Genomic DNA, 9,836 nt, shown 5'->3' with positions numbered 1-9,836 from the left:
AGAGGGGAGAGAGAGAGAGAGAGAGAGGAGAGAGGGGGAGGGGGAGAGGAGAGAGAGAGAGAGAGAGAGAGAGAGAGAGAGAGAGAGAGAGAGAAGAGAGAGAGAGAGAGAGAGAGAGAGAGAGAGCACGATTCTCTTGACGGATGATACAATGTATTTCGAACATAGTTTAATTTTTTTTAACAGTTCTGTTTTAAATAGAGGCGCGGATTATGCATTTTTAATATTGTATTATTTTGTATATTGTTGTTCTGTAGCGTTCCTGTTTTTCTGCTATCTATCTGTTTCATATTTCTTTAAATATTATTTTGTATGGCTGTTATTTTGGATATTTTTCTTTACTAAATACACTAACCATTAATAGTACACTTATTTACAAGTGAATGTCAGCAACGTTTCTTTCATTTTTATATATATTAAAAAGAGTGGCATGAGACCAAATTGACTTTTTCTTTTTCACGGGTGACCAGTCGGGAGTTTCCGGGGGAAATACGATCTTTACCGAAGTATTTTGTTTTGTAGCCAATCATAGTTAAGAAATTTGCTTTCTTGGCCAATGAAAATAGTGTTACAAGAATCCCGTGCATTCTGTGTTTTTGAGGTGTGGTAGCTTTCACACTGGGTGTGGCTGTCGACGGTGAGTGTTATGTTTTCGTATTTTTATTATTCAAACTTGTACTTGCTTCCATTTTGTGCCTGAGGTGTAACCATTTTTCTCAATTTCACCGTCCCAAATCGTGTATTTCGAGTGTAGTACACAGGACACATTAATTAAGTCAACAGGCCTACTTTTCTCAACGTTCACGGCGAGTTGCTTCCCTACAGTGCTGCCCGGTGTATCGGCGCACCTGAGCATTCAAGGACCATTTTCTATGTGAACACTATCAAATACTTAATAAAATGTCTCTCGCCGATGAAGCGGTGCATAATCTGAAATACACTACACATTGGTTTATGTCTGTAGCAAATAAACATTTTAAAATGGTGCAGACATATAGGCACCCCCTTGTATCGGAAACGATTTGCATGTCCGGTGATTCGGCGCAGTAGATGTGGATTGTTGACCCCGCTATTTATAGACCGCCCATGACCTCACTTTTAGCCCTAAACGCTACACTATTGTCCCATAATTATTTTAGTACTTTTTTGTTTTGTCTTGTTAAATATATTACTATGAAAATGAACGATCTGACATGACCGTTTTCTTGAGTGACACAGTACTGCAGATGCATACATGTTAATTATCATACATGGTTAACATGCCTACATGGATTTTATTTTTCTCGGGTAGATTGTGCGCACACGTTGATCTTATTTCGCTTTTATTTTTTATAACAATGACAATTGTGAACTGAAATGACTGTCAGTTAAGGTGTAAACTTTCCTTTTGTTTGCATTTGTCTGTGTTTTCCTTTAAAGTTGAAATAAAAATCCAAAAACAAAAATAATTACATTTATACTGTTTACTATAATTTTAAAAATGCGGGAAAGGTGTTTTCGACTGGTTTTAACATTCTTAATATCAATAAGGCTGACCTGCTTCGCGCTTATATACACGAAAACAGGTGAATGATTTATTTTGAAATTATAATTATTGATAATTCTAAAAAAAAATTTAATTGCACCCATAACAAATATGTTGATACTTGATTAACCATTGAACCGGCCTCGGTGGCGTCGTGGTTAGGCCATCGGTCTACAGGCTGGTAGGTACTGGGTTCGGATCCCAGTTGAGGCATGGGATTTTTAATCCAGATACCGACTCCAAACCCCGAGTGAGTGCTCCGCAAGGCTCAATGGGTAGGTGTAAACCACTTGCACCGACCAGTGATCCATAACTGGTTCAACAAAGGCCATGGTTTGTGCTATCCTGCCTGTGGGAAGCGCAAATAAAAGATCCCTTGCTGCCTGTCGTAAAAGAGTAGCCTATGTGGCAACAGCGGGTTTCCTCTAAAAAAAGGTGTCAGAATGACCATATGTTTGACGTCCAATATAGCTGATGATAAGATAAAAAAATCACTGTGCTCTAGTGGCGTCGTTAAATAGAACAAACTTTACTTTGATTAACCATTGAAAAAAGGAATTGAACTTTAATTCGTTAAAAACACCGAGAAGAACATGACAACTTCCTAAGTGTACCTAAGCAAAATACCAAGTGCGCCGAATCACTGGATGCGTTTGTATACTTTGAAAATTTAAAATGGCAGGGGTATGCTTTGAAAATTTAAAATGGCAGGGGTATGTTTTAAGGTTATCTTTTAAGATTTATTTTGTTAATAATGATGCAATTAAATTCAGTCATTTATTCCCGTATATGAATTATACAGGAATGAATAATAATGTCAACATCAAGAAAAAAACCCCATGTTGCAATGGTTAAAATATTGTAGAAAATTAAAATGTATATACTAGTAACACTATTTAAAGGGACAGACCCGAGTTTCTGGCCAAGAATTTGACAATGCCGACTAAGATTAGTTAATCTACAAACCTTTAACATATTTGGATAACGTTACAACTGGGTGAAACATATGACTTTGAAATGGTGAAAGAAAGAAAGAAAGAAATGTTTTATTTAACGACGCACTCAACACATTTTATTTACGGTTATATGGCGTCAGACATATGGTTAAGGACCACACAGATTTTGAGAGGAAACCCGCTGTCGCCACTACATGGGCTACTCTTCCGATTGGCAGCAAGGGATCTTTTATTTGCGCTTCCCACAGGCAGGATAGCACAAACCATGGCCTTTGTTGAACCAGTTATGGATCACTGGTCGGTGCAAGTGGTTTACACCTACCCATTGAGCCGTGCGGATAGGGGTGCAACGATACGGTCAAAACCGTATTGCGATATATTGCGATATAAGAAACTGTATTGCAATATGTATTGCAATACAGTTGATATTATTTAAATTTAATATTTATGGGTTTGGGTTTTTTTTAATGAAAACAGAAGGCATAACGTTTTAATGATCTTTATTAGTTTCAGTTGTCAGGCTAAATGTTTTAGGTCATATTTTTATTTTTTAACACAATACTAGTCTACTAGAACACTGGTGTGATGGTGTCAAACTATTTATAAATTGTCACATTCGGAAATCCTTACTATCAGACTTTTCCATTGCTGCTCGCTTGACACGGAAATGTACGTATTGAGTCGCAATATTTCAGCAGATCGACCGAACCAGAGCCGAGGTTACTAGACTCCATGACTGTTACTTCTTGGACGCACATGTCTTTTTAAAAATATAAGAAATGCATTTTGTGATATTAAAAACACCAGGATTATCAAAAACATTTCGAATGTACGGAAATGAATAATCTAATCAATAAAATATAAGTAAAGTATGAGTTTCGTTCTTAAAAACGGCTCTAATACTAAAAAATATTCCTTAGTGTTTAAAAACTAGGGTATTTCATTTTAACAAGTCGCAATGTCATTATAGGTATGAAGTCTAGCAACTGAAAGTAGAAGACGTCTTTATTAAAACATCTCATAACACTGCCCTATGATTGGAACAACATGTGCTGGGCAGAGAAGTAGAAAGAATAGTTTCTCAGTGTGTAAATTGAATAAATGGGAAAGAGCTCGACCCGTACCCATCTATATCAAAGGCTCTAAAGACTAACCCTAACCCTATCCCTAAAATTACTTTAACTATTGAAGGGATGTACAGGTCGAACTCATGCCAATAAATGTTGGGTTTAGTTGGTGTAGTTTTTATACAGTATGTTTCTGCGTTTTGTAAAGCCTCAACATTTTATTAAAGTGTCCAACACCAGGGGTCAGTGGCGGATTTAGGGGGGCCCAGTGACATGAGGTGGAATCCCAAGTGAGCTTTGGGGGAGTTTTGGAGAGGGATCGTAAAAAAACCAAAAATGAATATATAATAATTTATAACTACATGTATCGCAAAATTTAAGGTGGGGGTGGGCCCACCCCTAGATCTGCCTCTGGGGGCCTAATTCACTAAACCCTCGCAACTTTGGGATATCGCAGTGCAATGCCGAAAGACTTGTATGACCCTAATTAAGAGATCTAATTTTTGAATTAGACACCAGAGTTACAGATTTTGCATATCCTTTTATTGTTCAACATTTGTGTACCTACCAATTGCATCTTCTCCAATCAAAATTTAGTGAGTAACGGTAGGTTATACATTTTTGGTTTGTGTGTCAGTTTGTTGCACTATTTCGGTAGAGAAATGTTCGAAATATGGTGCCACAAGTTTCGAATGCCAGCTACATTAACCATATGGGCTAACTATCCCCCCTTCTCTCCCCCCCCCCCCCCCCTCCTCAATTTTATTATTTTTAAGTCACATCAAAAAATCCTTTACATTGTTGAGGGAGGCGTGGGGACTGGACGGATAGCTTTCAACAAAGGCTTAGGAAGTTGGCAAAAAGTGTTGGGAAGGGAGGGGGGCACACACGTGCATATATAAAACATCGCTGTTTCTACTGGATGAAGAAGTTGGGGGTCATATGTCACTTCCCCCCCCCCCCCCCCCCCCATTAATGAATAATTATGACCAACTCCTATAATGAGATGCGCTCAGCCATATTCATGAATTAAAAACAAAGAATAATAAAAAAAATAAACTAGATATGTAGACCGAACTAAAAACTCGCGGCTGATTAACTATTGTCGGCTATCCGTAAACAGACTGCACATTCAACATTTTCACAATGATCTAAATTTAGACAAAGGGACTGGCACATCAGCCACTGTTTTTTACACTTATGTTACATTAAACATACTGTTCTTGTTTTCATTTATATACTCTTCAAAAGAAGAAACGCAAAACCACATTGTCGTAACATTTGGAGAATTGATTTAATTATTGAATGGTGAGTCCGATAATTACCAAATGTTGCAGGATTGTTCACAATTCAATCTAGTCCATTGTGAGTAAGTGATAGGACACACCACCAAGGTCAAGGTCATCTGGAGTCAATACCGGGTGTGGCCTCCGCGTGTGTTGACAACTGCCTGGCACCGCCTGCCCATTGAAGCAACCAGAGTACGGATGACGTCCCGGGGGATGGTGGCCCACTCGGCCTGCAAGGCTGCTGCCAGCTCGGTCTGGGGCTGTGGTTGTCGCTGTCGGAGGCGTCGGTCCAACTCGTCCCATAGATGCTCAATTGGGTTCAAATCCGGTGATGTCGATGGCCAAGGAAGGACATTAATGTTGTTGTTCTGTAGGAAAGCCGTTGTGAGACGTGCTGTGTGAGGCCTGGCGTTGTCATGTTGGAACACTGCGTTGGCGTTGGCCATAACTGGAACGATGTGTGGCTGGAGGATCTGGTCAATGTAGCCCTGTGCATTTCATTGCCCTGCACGTTGACCAGGTCAGTTTCTGACAGTGTGTGAGATGGCTGCCCACACCATGACACTACCCCCGCCGAATCTGTCCACTTCCTGCACGCAGTTTGCCGCATAACGTTCACCACGACGCCTATACACGCGACATCTTCCATCATGACGTCGGAGCAGAAATCGGGACTCGTCACTGAACCACACCTGTCTCCATCGCAGTTGAGGCCATTGTCGATGAATCTGGCACCACTGCAGTCTGAGTCGACGGTGTTGTGGTGTTAAGATGACACCTCGAACTGGACGTCTGGCACGAATTCCTACCTCACGTAGGCGGTTCCGTACGGTCTGGTCGGATATCCTGCGCAAACCTGGTATTGCTGCGGCTGTGGAGGTGGCAGTAGTCAATCGTTCCCGAAGGTGGCGTACTCGGATGTAGCGGTCCTGCCCGGGGGTAGTGACCCGTGGTCGACCGGATCTAGGGAGGTCACGTGTTGATGATCCATGTTGCTGGTAACGGTCCCACAGTCTGGAGATGGTGCTTGGGGACACATGGAATGCCCTGGCAACGGCCGTTATGGATTCGCCTGCGTCTAGTCGGCCGATGGCATTGTTTCTCTGCGGTTCACTGAGACGTGGCATGTCCTGCATTGTCAACTGTCGGCCAGATACAGAGGCCAGGCAAGCGAACACCCTGCACTTTTATACTGTCGGTGTTCATGTTGCACGTGCAGACAACGCACGTGCAGTGGTGACATGGTTTGCACGTGGCTGCGTTTTTGCGAATATTCACATTTTGGAACTTTATTGTACAGTAGCTGCGTTTTATCGAATGTAACCGTGGGAATGTGTTTGGGACATGCAATGACGTTATATTCACAAAGCATGAACCGGTAGGAAACATAAAATCGGAGTTATAACCCATTTGTACCCTTTTGCGTTTCTTTTTTTGAAGAGTATACTTCAGTGTATGTATAAAATTGATTAGTTAAAAGATTCTAATCTGGTTTGCGGGCCTGACCTCCAAAGCTACAAGCCAGGAGGTCTAGGGCTATTTTTTTTACGTTTTGTGCAATAATTTTCATAGTTGATACGTTATGTTGAAGTTGCACAAGGCACAAGGCAACAACCCCTTCAAAACAAGTGTTTTAAGAATTTTTCTCTTCTATTGAGCGTTCTAATGTGGCAAAATATTCTGTTTCAACCCTTGAATAAACTAAATATATGAAAAGTGCCATTTCATTGGATGGCTTATCACCCTCTAATAATTTTCGTGTAGTACAAATTACCCTTATAACTTTACCCCAGAGAAAGATCCCTAAGTTTGATGCATAGTTGCCAGGTTTGTTTAATTCCAAAAAAAATCATTCTATTTGGGTTTAGTCTGAATTTGTATCCAAAAAGCTTTTAAAAATAGGTTCAATTTGTTTAATAAATGTTGCAATGAAAAAGGCGTGTAAGACTGAGTCCACTCCGTCGCACACAAGGCACTGTGGAGTGGACTCTTCCAATCATAGAAATGTTTTCTAACTGCAATTACATTTCTAATCATTTTATAAATTAAATCAAAATCATAGTTACAATTAAGCCAGAATTTAGTGTCTGCCAAACATTTTTCCATTTTATGCATTTAGTAAAAATTGTTTCCCCATCTGGTCTAAACGATGCGTATTTGTGAGTTCGCAATAACAAAATTGTGTATATGTCTTTAGTTTTCGTGACTGTCACATCTTTATTCGTATCACCTACGTTGATACGAAAAATGGCGTCTGTCACCATCAAAGGGGTCTTCATCTTTTAATGTCCATATTAATGGTCGTGGAAAGTTGTCCTGCGGGTATTTTATTTGTTGATAAAATGCCGCGCTAGTCCAGCAACCAGCAAAATCCATAAAGTTGTTTGTACCAAAGTCCCATATGTCTGACTAAATTTAGTCCTTCGATCTCTACGTATGTGTTTGTATTGTGTGCTACCTATAGTTGGGTTTTCATGGAGAGGTTCATACAGAATCTGTTGATAACTCTCCGTGTCGTGCATAATGTCAAGTTCATCCCAAATTAATACTGTCTTTGTAAATTTTGGGCATTGATTTAAAAAAAATAAAAATTATTTACAATTTTGCATTTTAGAGTGTCTATCGATATTTAAATTTTTATACTGGATTAAAAAGTTATCTAAAGTACTAAAGATTTCCAATTCCCTTCTCCTTCTGAACTCAAAAATCTATAGCTCCAAATAAAAAATAAAAAATCATTGTATCAATTTGTTTAGCATATTTTTCCGGAAGTTCCAAAACATTTGATAAATTTATACGAAATTCCACTAGCGGCAAATTAATTTACAGCAACTACAGGTACTTTACCATGCAATGTTAATTTTCTATTACCGGTACTCCATATATATATATATATATTTAAAATTGTTTTTAATTTGTTTAATTTTGGGTTCCCAATTATCTGCTGAAACATCAATATTACCAACGTAGAAACCTAATATTTTAATCTTATCATTGGTCCATCTTATATCAAGAGTGTCTTTCTTGTACCCAAGTTTCCACATTAGGAAACCGTTGGTTTTCTGAAAATTAAGTTTAGCTCCATTGTTGCGTTAAACGTACTGATAGTTGAGAACCAGTTAAATTGCTCGGCTATATTTATTCTGAAACTTTGTAGAGGTTAGGTTTATAGGTTTAAAAAAAAAAAAAAATGTAAATGCTATTGACAGCGGGGAAAACAAACTATACATATAGAGCGAACTGAAAACTTGCTGATAATTGATATCCGTAGATCGACGTCGTCACGATCTGAATTTAAATTAGACAAGTTTTAGCCACTGGTTTTTACACTTAAGTTACGTTAAATGTATTGTTGGGAAATGGTTAAACCGCTAGGCTATTTTTTCTTGAATTTTGTAGTCATTGTTTTTATGTATTTAAAAAAAAAAAATTAATGTAAAATCGATTGACAAATATTTTTAAAAGTCACTAGCCACAGGGCTAGTGGGTTTGTGAAAACCACTAGCCCACCAAGATAAAGCACTAGCCCAAATTCCTGATCAATTATAACTGGATGTTTATATAATTTTTGTAAGATTACACATTTACGAGTATGACAGTAAAATAAAACAAACACTTAAATTATGTTGTAACTTTCAGTTTTGTCGTGTTGTACGTTTGGTCTTTTGTCAAGTGTGAGCCATCGTCATTGTCCCGTTTTCACTTTTGCCCTCTCTCCCAGGGAAAATAATTGAGCTCATGATTGGTATCTAAACCCACTATCAAAATAATTTGGCAGGATTCTTGCATCATGTGAAACCCTGGCATCAACCATATGGTTAATTGGGACTACACATATATAGAGGAGAAACCCGCTGTCGCCACTTCAAGGGCAACTCTTTTTGATGTACTAGTAGCAAGGGATATTTTATATGCACCATATTCCACAACTTGCATACAACGGCATGACCTTTGTTACACCAGCTGTGGAGCACAGACTGAAATGAGAAATATCCCAATGGGGCCACCAATAGGGATCGATCCTAAACAGACCGTGCATCAAGCGAATGCTGTACCACTGAGCTACGTCTTGTCTTGTGTAAATGCTCATAAGGTATTCATTTCTCAGTTGAGACATTGTTGACGACTGCCGGAATGGAGGGTGGGACATAAAATACATAATCAATATTTACCATCATTCTGAAAATTGTTAATTCGGTATTAGGACCACCCCACTCATAAGACCAATTTAAATAAGCGACCCCGGATGACGTCGCAATACCAAGGTTTCACTATAATTCATATCCACTAAATGTAAATCGACTGCAGAAACATGTCTTTTGAGCCTCTTTATTTAAATAAATAAATAAATAAATATAAAGTAAATAAATATAAAATAAATAAATATGAAATAAATAAATAAAAAATAAATAAATAGATAAATATTAAATAAGTAAATATAAATAAATTAATAATTATAAAATAAATAAATATAAAATAGTCAATAAAAAGGGCATTCGAAACGGGGGTTAGGGTGTGAACTTTGCGACCCCTCCTCTTGGTCCGTCTGTGCCATATGTTGCTAATTAAAACAAGCAGATTTTCTCTAAAGGTTACAAGTTAAAATTGGCAAATGATTGTCATCCGATAATCGTCAAGCGTTCTGATAGTTCCAATATTCAGTGTATTCAGTCCTATAGGTTCGACCTTAGTACAGGCTTAATAGTATTGGCATGCATAAGCATACGAGATATTGGGAGCAAAACATGAAATATTCGGGCACAATGTGCTAACCTGAGACCTTTTTGCCATGCATGTTGTCCTCATTCTACCTTTGGGGCGGGACGTAGCCCAGGGGTAAAGCACCCGCTTGAAGTGGTCAGTCTAGGATCGATCCCCGTCGGTGGACCCATTGGGCTATTTCTCGTTCTAGTCGTACTCCACACCTGGTGTAACAAAGTTCATGGTATGTACTATTCTGTCTGTGTGATGGTGCATATAAAAGATCCCTTGCTGTAAA

At 38.6% G+C, this 9,836-nt stretch overlaps 1 protein-coding gene across 1 annotated transcript in view; it reads left to right on the top strand.

Annotated features, from left to right (window-relative positions):
* Positions 1–573: 573 nt before the first annotated feature.
* Positions 574–9,836, top strand: part of LOC121373065 (EGF-like domain-containing protein 2) — a 31,897-nt gene continuing 22,634 nt past the window's right edge. The window contains exon 1 of the mRNA XM_041499509.1: positions 574–637. The gene's annotated coding sequence lies outside the window, so the exon portion shown is untranslated. The remainder of the gene's footprint in view (positions 638–9,836) is intronic.

Source organism: Gigantopelta aegis, chromosome 5, assembly GCF_016097555.1.
Source record: "Gigantopelta aegis isolate Gae_Host chromosome 5, Gae_host_genome, whole genome shotgun sequence".
NCBI classification, from domain to species: domain Eukaryota; kingdom Metazoa; phylum Mollusca; class Gastropoda; order Neomphalida; family Peltospiridae; genus Gigantopelta; species Gigantopelta aegis.
The sequence above is the reverse complement of the archived record's forward strand: the minus strand, read 5'-3'. Positions and strand labels throughout refer to the sequence as shown.